This window comes from Microtus pennsylvanicus, chromosome 11 (genome assembly GCF_037038515.1).
Source record: "Microtus pennsylvanicus isolate mMicPen1 chromosome 11, mMicPen1.hap1, whole genome shotgun sequence".
Classification (NCBI taxonomy): Eukaryota; Metazoa; Chordata; class Mammalia; order Rodentia; family Cricetidae; genus Microtus; species Microtus pennsylvanicus.
In genome coordinates, this window is record NC_134589.1 from 46,500,267 (window position 1) to 46,513,883 (window position 13,617).

Here is a 13,617-nt window from a genome sequence, read left to right on the forward strand (position 1 = left end):
ATTCAGGCAGTAGAGACAGCGTGTGCGCGTGCGCTTGCGCAGAGGTGTAACGCTGGAAGGTACGCTGAGGCTTGGAGGTGGAGGTGCAGCGCCCGGGAGGTGAGGTGAGGCGAGGGCCGGTACGGCTCGCCCGTGCCAGGTGGGCTTTCGCTCCTAGGGATATCGGTATTGTTGTGGTGGCTACAGACGACACCGATTTTGGTCTAGGGCTCGGGTTCACAGAGACACCCTATAATTCGGCCTCCGATCATTTTAGGCCAAAGTCTCCTTATCATAAGCCTGAATTGTGGAGCTTAAAGATCTTTTAATAATGATTCTTATTATTGTCCCTATTTCTGATAAACTGAATCTCAGAGAATAGAAGAATTGCCTTGTGTAACAATTGGTTGTTCCAGAGTATCAAAGTCCATGACCGAGTTCGTCACCAAGACTTGTTGGAGGAGGTTGTGTGGAAATAGAACAGAAGGAAATTATCATTCGATCTGGGAATTTCTGTATCACTGAAAAAAATTTTAATTACTCTTTTGGAACTCATATTTATTCTCCCCACGCTCATCTTTACGACTTTAAATATTCACTGAGGCTTGGTATTTGAGAAGCTGAGGCAGGAGGATTGCAAGTTCAAGGCCAGCCTGGACAATATAGTACATTTGAGGCCAGTCAGGGTAACATATTAGAAGACTTTGTCCCAAAAAAAGAAACAAAAAAATAATCAGACCAGAAGATTGGTACTTTATTTAGCCTCACTGACCATTAACTCCTATTAAAGTCTGAGGGGGAGAAGCTTCCTTCTCAAAGGCTACCTCTCCAGCTGTTGCTCCTTCATTACAACTTTAGACCCTCAAAAAATAGGAACCAGTTATTCCCTGATCACAGTATAAAAGATTTGATCCTGATAAAACTCAATTAGTTCCTGTTATGTGACAGATACTTTGCCATCAGAAAAGAAAGACAATGACGGGGAAATATTTCAATAGCTCAAAAGAAGGGGTATATAATTCGAGTGGCCAGAGCAAATTGCAGCCTTTGCCCAAAGATTGTAGAGAAATAGAATTAAGATCCTGCGTGATGGTACATGCCTGTAACTCTAGCACTTGGGAGGAAGAGCAAAGTTCGGTGCTGTGGTGGCACCATTGAGTTCAAGACCAAACCAAAATACATGAGACCCTGCCTCCAGACATAAGCCAGACATGGTGACACACGTCTAGCACCAGGGATATAGAGGCAGGAGGATCTCTTCACGTTGAAAGCCAGCTTGGTCTACATAAATGAGGCCAGCTAGAGCTATGTAGTAAGACCGGTCTAAAAACAACAGGGAAAAAAATTTAAAACCCTAACTTGAAACTGTTATGGTATCACACATCTCTAACTTCATGACTTTGGATGCTAAGGCAGGAAGATACAAGAGTTCCAGACTAGCCTAGGCTAACACATACTCAAGGTATAGGTAACACTATCAAGAATCCAGAGTTTAAGGTCATCCTTGGCCAGCCTGGATTACATGATACCAAACCAAAAAAAAAAAGAAAGAAATTGAGAAAAGCATCCCTAATGCCACATATACTGGATGTTGTGGCAAAAGCCTGTAATCCCAGCAATTGAAAAGTACAAGGAGGGGCTGGAGAGATGGCTCAGTGGTTAAGAGCATTGCCTGCTCTTCCAAAGGTCCTGAGTTCAATTCCCAGCAACCACATGGTGGCTCACAACCATCTGTAATAAGGTCTGGTGCCCTCTTCTGCCCTGCAGGCAGACACACGGACAGAATATTGTATACATAATAAATAAATAAATATTAAAAAAAAAAAAAAGAAAAGTACAAGGAGAAAGATTAGAAATTCAAGGTCATCTTTGATTGCAAATCCAGTTGAAAGCCAATATGGGGGATGAGGGCAAGCAATCTACTTTCCAGTTGAAGGCTTCAGTATGAAAATTGTTTGCTTTTGTTTACTTTTATCGAGGCAAGGTCTGTTGTTTCCAGGCTGGTCTTGAAGTCATCATGTAGCCAAGGAAAACCTTGAATTTCTAACACACTTATTTGCATCTCCTACAAAATGGGATTACAGATGTGGCCCTATGTTGATGTTTCAGGTTAATGTTGTTCTGGGATTGAACCAGGGCCTGATACAGGTTGAACAAGCATCCTACTGACTGAATTATATCCCGAGCCCCAACTCTTATTTATTTATTCATTTATTTATTTTCTAGTCTTTAAGTCATGATGGGGTTTTTTTTTAAAGATTTGTCTCACTTTTAATTAGTATGTATGTGTCTTTGTATGCATACATCCACATGAGTACAGGTGCCTGAGGAAGACAAGAAGCATTGGATTCCCTCTGAAGCTAGTTACGGGCAGTGATGAGCTACCTGATGTGGGTTATGGGAACTGAAGTCCAGTCCTCCACAAGAGCCATACTTGTTCTTAACCGCTGAGCAATCCTTTCAGCCCCACAACTTTTATTGTTAAAAATAAAAAAAAAAGGAAAAATAATTTAAAAGAAGAAAACTTCTCTAGGACAACCATGGCCAATTTAATTTGATGCTGTCAGTGATCAGACTAGAGAAGCCTCTAAGTATTAAATCAGAACTCAGAGAAAGTTACCTGAACTCAGGGAAAACACAACAAATACATAAGGATGAGTGATTATGAGCATGGGTCCAAAAAATTAATAATACAAGTTCCAAACTATGGTAGCTGACTGAGTGAGAGTAACAGTCAAGTTACAGAAATAAAGCTACTTTTTTCTGTTTGTTTGTTTTGTTTTTTGAGACAGGATTCCTCTGTATAGCTTTGACTGTCCTAGAACTCACTCTTCAGACAAGGCTGTCCTCGTACTCACAGAGATCCACCTGCTTCTGTCTCTGCCTCCTGAGTGCTGGGATTAAAGGCATGCACCACCACTTGGCTGAAAAGCTACTAAATTGATGGGGAAATTTTGAATTTTTAGTTTTAGAGGACTCATGAAGTATCAGGTAAAACAATGAGTAAGACTCCTAGCTGGGTGGCCAATGACTGTAATCCTAGCTACTCAAAACACCACGGCAAGAGAGTTCCATCCTCAAAGCCCGCAATGTAGGAAGACCAAGGCTCAAAATACAGTTTTTAAAAAGTGGGAGGCTTGGGGCTGGAGAGATGGCTCAGTGGTTAAGAGCATTGTCTGCTCTTCCAAAGGTCCTGAGTTCAATTTCCAGCAACCACATGGTGGCTCACAACCATCTGTAATGAGGTCTGGTGCCCTCTTCTGGCCTGCAGACATACACACAGACAGAATATTGTATACATAATAAATAAAGAAATATTTAAAAATAAAAGTGGGAGGCTGGGGCATGTATGTGCATGCCTTTAGTCCCAGCACTAGGGAAGCAGGGCAGAGGCAAACATCTCTGTGAGCTCAAAGCCAGCCAGCCTGAACTACAGATTAGGAATCTGGAGAGAGAGAGAGAGAGAGAGAGAGAGAGAGAGAGAGAGAGAGAGAGAGAGAGAGAGAGAAGCTATTTATAGACCAATATATATTATAGTTCTATCTATGTGTAACAAAAACAATTTTTTTTTTTTTTTGGTTTTTCGAGACAGGGTTTCTCTGTGGTTTTGGAGCCTGTCCTGGAACTAGCTCTTGTAGACCAGGCTGATCTCAAACTCACAGAGATCCGCCTGCCTCTGCCTCCCAAGTGCTGGGATTAAAGGCGTGCGCCACCACAGCCCGGCAACAATTTTTTTTAAGATGTATTTATTTGTTTATTTATTTATTTATACAGTATCCTGCCTGTAGGACAGAAGAGGGCACCAGATCTCATTATAGATGGTTGCTGGGAATTGAACTCAGGACCTCTGGAAGAGCAGTCAGTGTTCTTAACCGCTGAGCCATCTCTCCATCCCTGGCAAAAACAATTTTATGGTTATGTAAATTTCTGTATTTGTTCATCAAGAAAAAGGTGGACTATATGCCAAATACTCAAAGTAGAAAACAGGTGCTCTGACAGCAGACGATTTGAAACTCTATATGTATCTGTAATGTTTTAATTCTTAAAATGGGGATTTGGTCACATAATATGTAGGTAATACAAAAACAGTAAAGCAGATTCAGATAATGGAAGACGAAGAAATTCAGTTTTTAGAAGTTAAAGTTGGAGGCAGGGGAGATGTTTCAGTGAATATTGCTGAACAATCATGAGGGCCTGAGTTCAGATCCTCAGAACCCATGTAAAAGCCAGGCACGATGGTTGCACACATGCAATCCCAGTGCTGGGAAGTGGAGACGGGTGCATCTTAGAGGCTTGCTGGCCAGCAAGTTCAGCCAAACTGGCAGGCTTCCGGGTCAGTGAGAGACCTTGTCTCGAAAAAAAAAAAAAAGTGGTTACTGGCAAAATGGCTTTTGCCTCCAAGCCTGACATCGTGAGTTTAATTCCTGGAACTTACATAATAGAAGGAGAGAACGCATATACACAGAAATAGACAAATAAACTATTTTTTTACTTTTAAAGAACATAGTCACTAACAAGCTGACTCAAGCATATAAAGGTGCTTTGCCACCAAGCCTGATGAATTTGATCCCCAAACCTACATGGTAGGAGGAAACCAACTCCCCCATGTTGTCCTCTGACCTCTGTACATGTGCTGTTGCATACTTGCGCCACATAGATACATACAAGATAAATTAGTAAATGTTGACAATTAAGAAATAGAGAGCAGTAGAGAAAGATGCCAACTTCAGCCTTTGGTCTCCACATACACAGTTCATGCATACACCACACACAGTTAGAATTGTACAAATTACATAAAACCAAAGTTAATGACTACAAATTAGGCAAAGAATTCTAACCACTTGTAATCTAAAGAAAAATTAAATAGCTCACAGAACAAAGAAGTAAATAGGCCAGGTATTGTAATGTGTGTGTAGTCCCAGCTAGTTGGGAAACTGGTGACTGCAGAAGCATCACTTACCCAGTTCAAAGTCCAGCCTGAAAAACATAGCAAGACCTCCTCTCGCCGGGCGATGGTGGCGCACGCCTTTAATCCCAGCACTCGGGAGGCAGAGGCAGGTGGATCTCTGTGAGTTTGAGACCAGCCTGGTCTGCAAGAGCTAGTTCCAGGACAGGCTCCAAAGCCACAGAGAAACCCTGTCTCAAAAAAAAAAAAAAAAAGACCTCCTCTCAGAATGAAAGTAGAGGCCAGAAAGAAGACTCAGCAGTTAAGAACACTGGCTGCTTTTCCAGAGGTTCATATGAACCTGATTTCAACCGTCAACACCCACTTAAAAAGCTAAGAATGAATGATCTCATAGGTTTGTAATGAAAGTTCAGGGGAGATAGAGACAGCTGAACTCTGAGACTCACTGGCCAGCTAGCTTTAATCAGTAAGCCTCTCTTCCCAGTGAAAAACTATGTGCTAAAAAGAAAAAAACCAAATAAATGAGCTATAGGGGGCTGAAGAGATGGATCAGCAGTTAAGAGCACTGGTTGCTCTTCCAGAGGTCATGAGTTCAATTCCCAGTAACTACATGGTGGCTCACAACCACCTATCATGGAATCTGTTGCCCTCTTCTGGAATAAAGGCATACACGCAAATAGAGCATTCATACAAATAAAATAAAAGGTAACCTTTTTTTAAAAAAAATTATTTACTTATTTATTATGTGTACAATATTCTGTCTGCGTGTATTCCTGCAGGCCAGAAGAGGGCACCAGACCTCATTACAGATGGTTGTGAGCCACCATGTGGTTGCCGGGAATTGAACTCAGGACCTCTGGAAGAGCAGGCAATGCTCTTAACCACTGAGCCATCTCTCCAGCCCAAGGTAACTTTTTAAAAAAAAAAACCCTATAGCCGAGGTAAATAAACTGCTGAGGGATAATACCTACCTAGGGTTCATTCAGGGTTCACTCCCACTCTTGTGCACATGAGTGCATCTGTGCACACGAACACCCATGGACAATTTTACATCCTGACCACAGTTTCCCCTCCCTCCTCTCTTCCCAGTCCCCCATTCCCACCACCCCTCTGCCTCCCCCAATCCACTCCTCCATTTCTATTGAGAAAAGGACAGCCCTCCCATGGATATTGACAAAACAAGGCTTATCAAGTTGTAGTAAGACTAAGCCCCTCACCTTGTATTAAGGCTGGGCAAGGCAACCCAGTATAGGGAATAGAGTCCCAAAAGCCTGTTTAAATAATGGGCTGGAAATATGGCTCAGTGGTTAAGAGCACTTTTCCTCTTCAAAGGACTTAAGTTCAGTTCCCATCACCCATATAACATGACTCACAACTGTCTATAACTCCAGTTCCTAGTGGGTAGGACATCACACACACACACACACACACACACACACACACACACACACAAGAAAAGGAAAGAAAAGAAAAGAAGGGGGCTGGAGAGATGGGGCAGGGGTTAAGAGCACTGACTGTTCTTCCAGAGTTCCAGAGTTCAATTCCCAGCAACCACATGGTGGCTCACAACCATCTACAGTGAGATCTGGTGCCCTCTTCTGGTCTGCAAGGCTACATGTAGGCAGAACACTATACAAAATAAATAAATAAATCTTAAAAAAACAAAGAAGAAAGAACTGGGTGTGGGTGTGGCTGTTCACCTCTTCAATCCCAGCATCTGGAATACAGAGGCAGGCAGATCTCTCCGAGTTCCAGACTAACCTGGCCTATATAATGAGTTCCGAGGTAGCCACTGCTACATCCCAGCAAAAATGTAATTACGTTATTTATTGTGTCTGAGCTCACATGTGGAAGTTAGAGGATAACTGCAGGTGTTGGTTCTCCCTCCACCATGTGTGTGCCAGGAATGGAACTCAGGCTGTCAGAGTTGGCAGCCATCTCTCCAGCTCTCTCCCTTTTTCTTCTGAAAACTGCCTTTAACGCCTACCTGGGAGTTTGGTTTTGTTTTTCCCTCCTTCGTTCCCTCTTACACTTCTGTTTTCCATCAGAAACAGAGACTTGAGGTGATCACTATTTTGTTCACTGTCATTAACAAGATCTTTCTCGTTTTACCTTTTTTGTTCACTTTAGTACCCAGTCATTCTTCATCACTTCTTCTTTAGTGGCTTTAATGTGCTTGATAGATGTCTTTAAATATACATTTATCTTTGCATAATATATAATGTTTTATGTATGTATTTTAAATGTACATAATTGATATTGTGTTATAGATCTCATTCTGTTTCTTTTTCATGTTTCCATAAATTACTTCTATTACATAGTATTTCCTAAATGACCTTTCACCCTTTGCCACATTGGTCCTGGGCCAAGATGGGCCAGTCAAAGTCCTTACCCAGAATTTTTTGAACTGAAAGTGAGAGAAAATCCCTCTTCAATGTGGAAGCCATAAAATGTAAAACACAGGAACTGTCAGCAGCCATATGTCCTGTCGTGCGGAACCAGCTGGTCTGCTGTGAAAAGGAAGCCGACATGCCAAAGGCAGCAGAGGTGAGAAACTGAGACTCATGGAAGCTCCCAAGCCCCTGGTTGCAGTTGTTGCTGAAGCTCCATATTCCCTCCGTGGTGTGCCCAGCCCTTCCTCAGATTCCATGAGCCAGTGAACCTGGAAGCCCTCATCCTCTGCCTAAGCTGCTTCAGACTGAGGCTCTCTCACTTGCAAACTTGTCAGTCAGGGTCGCCAAGGAACAGAACTGAAAGAATGAAATATGTGTGTGCATAAAGGATATGCATTAGGGTCCCTGGTAGGCTGAAGTGGCTAATCCCACAGTGGCTATGTCTTGTCAGAAAAACCAAGTACATGGTAATATTTAGTCCACACTAAGTTGGAATCCTGAAGAGGCTGGCTCTAATACCCACAAAAGAATGCCTCAGCGGTAGGGTAGATGAACTTGCCAGCAAGAGTGAGCGCAAGCAGGCAAATAGCAGATGTTTCCCTCTTCCATGTCTTTCTGTGGGCTCCCACCAAAAGTGTGACCCAGATTTAGGATAGGTTGTCTCACCTCAAATGTTCCAATCAAGAAAACCCTTGCCAGGCATGCCCAGCTGCTTGGGTTTTAGTTGATTCTGGCAAAATCAAGTTAACAAGGGAAATTAGTCATCACAACCAATAGGCCTAAGTATAACTGCTGTTACCTCTTATTTTCAGTTTGTTTCAATTGTGATAAAATATACATAAAATGTACCATTTAACCATTTTCTGAGTGTGTGCTTTTTGTTGTTTAATGTATCCTGTTACATACCCAAACCCATTTATACCTATTAAACAGCCCTCCACCGTCCTAAACTCAGCCCATCTACTACCTTTTCTTTGAATTTTCTTACTGTAGGTATCCCACATCATTGGAATCATGTAGTGTTTGCAAATAGCCTTTTTCTCTTAGCATAATGTCCTCAGTGTCCATCTGTGTTACAACATGTCAGAATTTCCTCCTATTGAATATGACTTACATTTTATGTGCAAATTGCATATGCATGGACATCTGTATGTTAGTGGCCATAGGCTTCTTTTGGTTCTTATAAATAATGTAGCTATGAATATGGGAGTGCAGAAATCTCCTTGGTTATGGGGTATTCACCAGAGAAGATGATTAGGCATGGGTTTAAGCCAACGAAAAGTCCTTATTAGCTGGTCTGTAACTACACTGGGTGTTTGGGTAGACATACTTCAGGTAAGAAGAACAGTTAGCTGAAGCAGAACTACAGAGGCAGTAGTTGTAGAGACTTTCCCATCACTATGGACTTTGATGGAGTAGGCCTTTGTTTTAGTGTTGGCAGGCAGTCCTGAATACGTGCTGTGTTTTACAGCCTAAATGGTAATTCCATTATGGAGTCATTTGTGCAAAGGTCTGGGGCTCTGATACACCTTGATGAAACACAGCTTTTGGTTCTTTGATCTACCTCGAGGGGTGGAATTACTGGTTCAGGTGATAGTGTATATCCATTGTTTTTAGGAACTAGTGTAGTGTCTCCCATAACACCCTGATTACTCTATTCGGACCAGCGGTACACCTGTTTTCCCACTTCTCTCTGCTCTGGCCTAATGCTATGGTTAGAGGTGGTGCCCACTGGAGTTTTGATTTGCATGTTTCTGATGATTTGTGATTCTGGGTATTTTAATGTGGTCATTGGCCATTTATATATCTTATCTAGGGAGGTTTCAGGGTTTTGGAGGTTTTTATGTTTTGATACAGTACTCATGGTAGCATAGGCTGGCCTGAAACTCACGGGGTAGCCCAAAGATGACTTTGAACTTTCTTTTTTTATTATTTATTATGTATACAATATTCTACAATATTCTGTCTGCGTGTATGCCTGCAGGCCAGAAGAGGGCACCAGACCTCATTACAGATGGTTGTGAGCCACCATGTGGTTGTTGGGAATTGAACACAGGACCTTTGGAAGAGCAGGCAATGCTCTTACCCTCTGAGCCATCTCTCCAGCCCCGACTTTGAACTTCTTATCCTCCTGCCTTCACCTGATACTAACTTGCTCTATCACCTTGTTTTATGCAGAGCTGGGGATCAAACCCAGGGCTGCCCTCATGCTACTAGGCAAGACCCTATCTGAAGGACATCTTTAGTCCCTTAAAGTTTGTGTTTCCATAAAAGGATTTTTTTTCTATCTCTGCTTTTGCCATTCACTCCTCCTTTGCCTCTCGTGTGTACTGAAATTCCTCTGTATTGGGCTCCTTGGTTAAATTTTTGTCCCTTTTCACTGTATGCAGTAGTGAGTGGTTTTCTGAAAATGGGGTATATCCCTGTGACCCTATGCCTTGGAAGACGGAGCCAAAATGATCATGAATTAACATCAAAGCCAGTTTAGCCTACATAGTAAGAACCTGTGTCTAAAACTGCAAAATTTTATTACATATATATGTATCCTAACATGGCACTTACCTGATCAGGGTATAGTATTCCACAGCCCTTAAAAAATTAAAAGCTAGGGGCTGGAGAGATGGCTCAGAGGTTAAGAGCATTGCCTGCTCTTCCAAAGGTCTTGAGTTCAATTCCCAGCAACCACATGGTGGCTCACAACCATCTGTAATGAGGTCTGGTGCCCTGTTCTGGCCTGCAGGCATACACACAGACAGAATATTGTATACATAATAAATAATAAATATTAAAAGCTGAGTGTAATCCTATACATCTGTAATCCTAGTACTTGAGTAGAGGTAGGGCCAGGCAGTGGTGGTACATGCCTTTAATACTGGCACTCGGGAGGCAAAGGCAGGTGAGTCTCTTGAGTTCAAGACCAGCCTAGTCTACAAAGCTAGGTCCAGGACAGCCAGGGCAACACAAACCCTGTCTCGAGGGGAAAAAAGAAGAAGTAGAGGCAGGATCGTCAGCAGTCCATGATCATCCTGGAGCTACTACATACCAAGTTTCAGGGCATTGTAGGCTACCCAAGACTCTGTCTTTAAAGGAAAAAAAAAAAACAAATAAAAACAGGAAAAAAGCAAACAAGGAAGAGTGTCTTAAGTAATGTAGCCTTGCTCAACAGCAGCAGGGCTGTTTCAAGGGCAGAACTGTCCAGGAATGTATTGACCTGCACTTGCATGAGGGGCTATAATCATCTCATGGGCCAACAATATTTAGTGTTCTTCATTGTTTTTTCCCTGAGATAGAGTCTCACTTTGTAATTACCACACCAAGAATAGATTTCATGTTTTATTTTATCCCATGTGTATGAGTGTTTTGCCTTGCATGTACCTGGTGTCTGAGGAGGTCAGAAGAGGAGGATCTTGGATCTCCTAGAACTGCAGTTACAGACAGTGTGGGTGCTGGGAACTGAACCCAGGACCACTACAAGACCAGCTAGTGTTGACTGCTGGATCATCACATAGCCCTGTTATTTTTCCTGGATGGTTTTGAGGGCTTATTTTCTGAACGTGAAGCAGCACCAGGGAATTATTGTATGAACTATGTTTATCTTTGCAGTTTTGAATTTCCCAAGAGGATCTGATGTAATGAAAGGTTTCTAAGGTTCTGAGTGGTGGTATCTGTGTGAGCCCTCAGCCCTGGAACTGGCCAGAGCCTGGAAGCCGTGAAGAAGAACTAGACCTATAGCTGTCATTGCTTCTGGGATTTCCCACACAAGCCTTTCCTTAGTCATGCCAAAAGAAACTCTTCAGTTCCTGTGGAAGCTGATCTGAGAACTGAAGAGCAGTTAATTTTAAAGATACTCCTTGAAAAACTACCTTAAGCCATATCAGAAGTTAGAGAGACTAAAAAGTTAAGGGGACACCAGCTGTAGAACTGCTAGGACTTGCAACAGAGGCAGCTCAGTTCCAGAATGTATGTGGTGCACATGAGCTCACACAGGCATACCCATGCCTGTACATAATACATCTTTTTAAAAAGAAGATTCCTGAGTTCTTGGATCCCATCTTCTACATGGGGGAGTGGGGGAAAACACTTTAAAAGCTAACAAAATAATCTACTAAAGTGTCTCATTATATAATAAACATGCAAAAGTCTTACTCTTCATAATCATATAAGATTATCAGTAAGTGCCAGGCAGTGGTGGCGCATGTCTTTAATCCCAGCACTCGGGAGGCAGAGGCAGGCGGATCACTGGGAGTTCAAGGCCAGCCTGGTCTACAAGAGCTAGTTCCAGGACAGGCTCCAAAGCTACAGAGAAACCCTGTCTCAAAACAAACAAACAAACAAACAAAAAAAGATTATCAGTAAGTAATCTTGTGGTAGGGGCTGGAGAGTTGGTTTAGGAGTTAAGAAAACTAGCCGTTCTTCCAGAGGACCTAGTTTGATTCCCAGCATCCATATGGCAGCTCACAACCATCTGTAATCCCAGTTCCAGGGATCTGATTTCTTCTGGCCTCCCTAGGCACAGGGCATACCTGAGGTATGCATACATATACCAAGGTAAAACATTCATCCACATAAATCTAAAAATATTTTTTAAAAAATGATATAGCAGGCTGGATAAAGACTCTTGGAGGTGCCTGACAATCCAAGTATAATCCCCAGGTCTCACATGGTAGGAGAAAGAATCAACTCCCAAAGTTGTTCTCTGATGCCATGTCATGGGCACCCACCCCAATACACTTTGGGAATAAAATTTAATAAACATCAATATAGCAAGCCAAGCGGTGGTGGTACACACCTTTAATCCCAGCACTTAGGAGGCAGAGGCAAGCGGATCTCTGATCAAAGCCAGTCTGATCAACAAAGTGAGTTCCAGGATAGCCAAGGCTGCATAGATAAACCTTGTCTCTTCCCCTCACCCCACCCCTTAAAAAAGAAAGAACAAATATATATACATAACAAGGCGGAGTGAATGGACAATCCTTTAGATCCTGTTGTATGAACTGATACAGTCATCTTGGCAGCAGTGTCAAAACTGACAGTTACTACACTAGAGTGATACCAGATGTCTTACAACTGTGCACACCTTTAGATACAAGTTTGGAAACTCTGAGGAAGCTGAGCCATATGGAGCAAGAAAATGTTTGATTTTAACAGTCAGGTAATACATATGTTTTTGAAGCATACAAAATTATTTATTAAAATGGCACTAAAGCACCAGGCAGTGGTGGCATATACCTTTAATCCCAGCACTCAGGAGGCAGAGGCAGGCGGATCTCTGTGAGTTTGAGGCCAGCCTGGTCTACAAGAGCTAGTGCCAGGACAGGAACCAAAAGCTACGGAGAAACCCTGTCTCGAAAATCCAAAAAAAAAAAAATTTACATCTTTTAAAAATAAAAATCAGCTGGGCGGGGGCTGGAGAGATGGCTCAGAGATTAAGAGCATTGCCTGCTCTTCCAAAGGTCCTGAGTTCAATTTCCAGCAACCACATGGTGGCTCACAACCATCTGTAATGGGGTCCGGTGCCCTCTTCTGGCCTGCAGGCATACACACAGACAGAATATTGTATACATAATAAATAAATATATAAATAAATAAATAATCAGCTGGGTGGCTATGACGCATGGCTTTTTTTTAAGAATATTTATTTAGCCGGGCGGTGGTGGTGCACGCCTTTAATCCCAGCACTCTGGAGGCAGAGGCAGGCGGATCTCTGTGAGTTCGAGGCCAGCCTGGTCTACAAGAGCTAGTTCCAGGACAGGCTCCAAAACCACAGAGAAACCCTGTCTCGAAAAACCAAAAAAAAAAAAAGAATATTTATTTATTATGTATATTATATCTTGTCTGTGTGTATGCCTGCAGGCCAGAAGAGGGCACCAGATTCCATTACAGATGGTTGTGAGCCACCATGTGGTTGCTGGGAATTGAACTCAGGACCTCTGGAAGAGCAGGCAATGCTCTTAACCTCTGAGCCAACTCTCCAGCCCGATGACGCATGTCTTTAATCATAGCACTTGGGAGGCAGAAACAGGCAGATCTCTGAGTTCAAGGTCTACCTGATCTACAAAACCCAGTTCCAGAACAGCCAGGGCTGTCAGAAACCCTGTCTCAAAAAACCAAGGGGAAAACCAATTTTTTTTCTCAAAATAACTTTTGTTCATGTTTTTACTCAATCTCAATATGTAACCCTAGCTAACCTGAAGTGTACTGTATAGACCAAGCTGGCCTTGGGCTTACAGAGAGATCTGCCTGCCTCTACCTCCATTGTGCTGGGATTAAAGGTATGAGCCACCTCTCCCAGATCTATTCATGTGAGTGTGTATGTTGGCCATGCATGCCAAGGCACCT

At 42.6% G+C, this 13,617-nt stretch overlaps 1 protein-coding gene across 10 annotated transcripts in view; it reads left to right on the top strand.

Annotated features, from left to right (window-relative positions):
- Positions 1-13,617, top strand: part of Srr (serine racemase) — a 20,955-nt gene continuing 7,338 nt past the window's right edge. For 2 of the 10 annotated variants that reach the window (XM_075991683.1, XM_075991692.1), the window contains exon 1: positions 29-104. The gene's annotated coding sequence lies outside the window, so the exon portion shown is untranslated. Of the gene's footprint in view, positions 140-5,664; positions 5,793-7,206; positions 7,433-13,617 lie in introns of those variants that run through there. The other 8 variants (XM_075991687.1, XM_075991688.1, XM_075991685.1 and 5 more) reach the window with 8 other exon arrangements.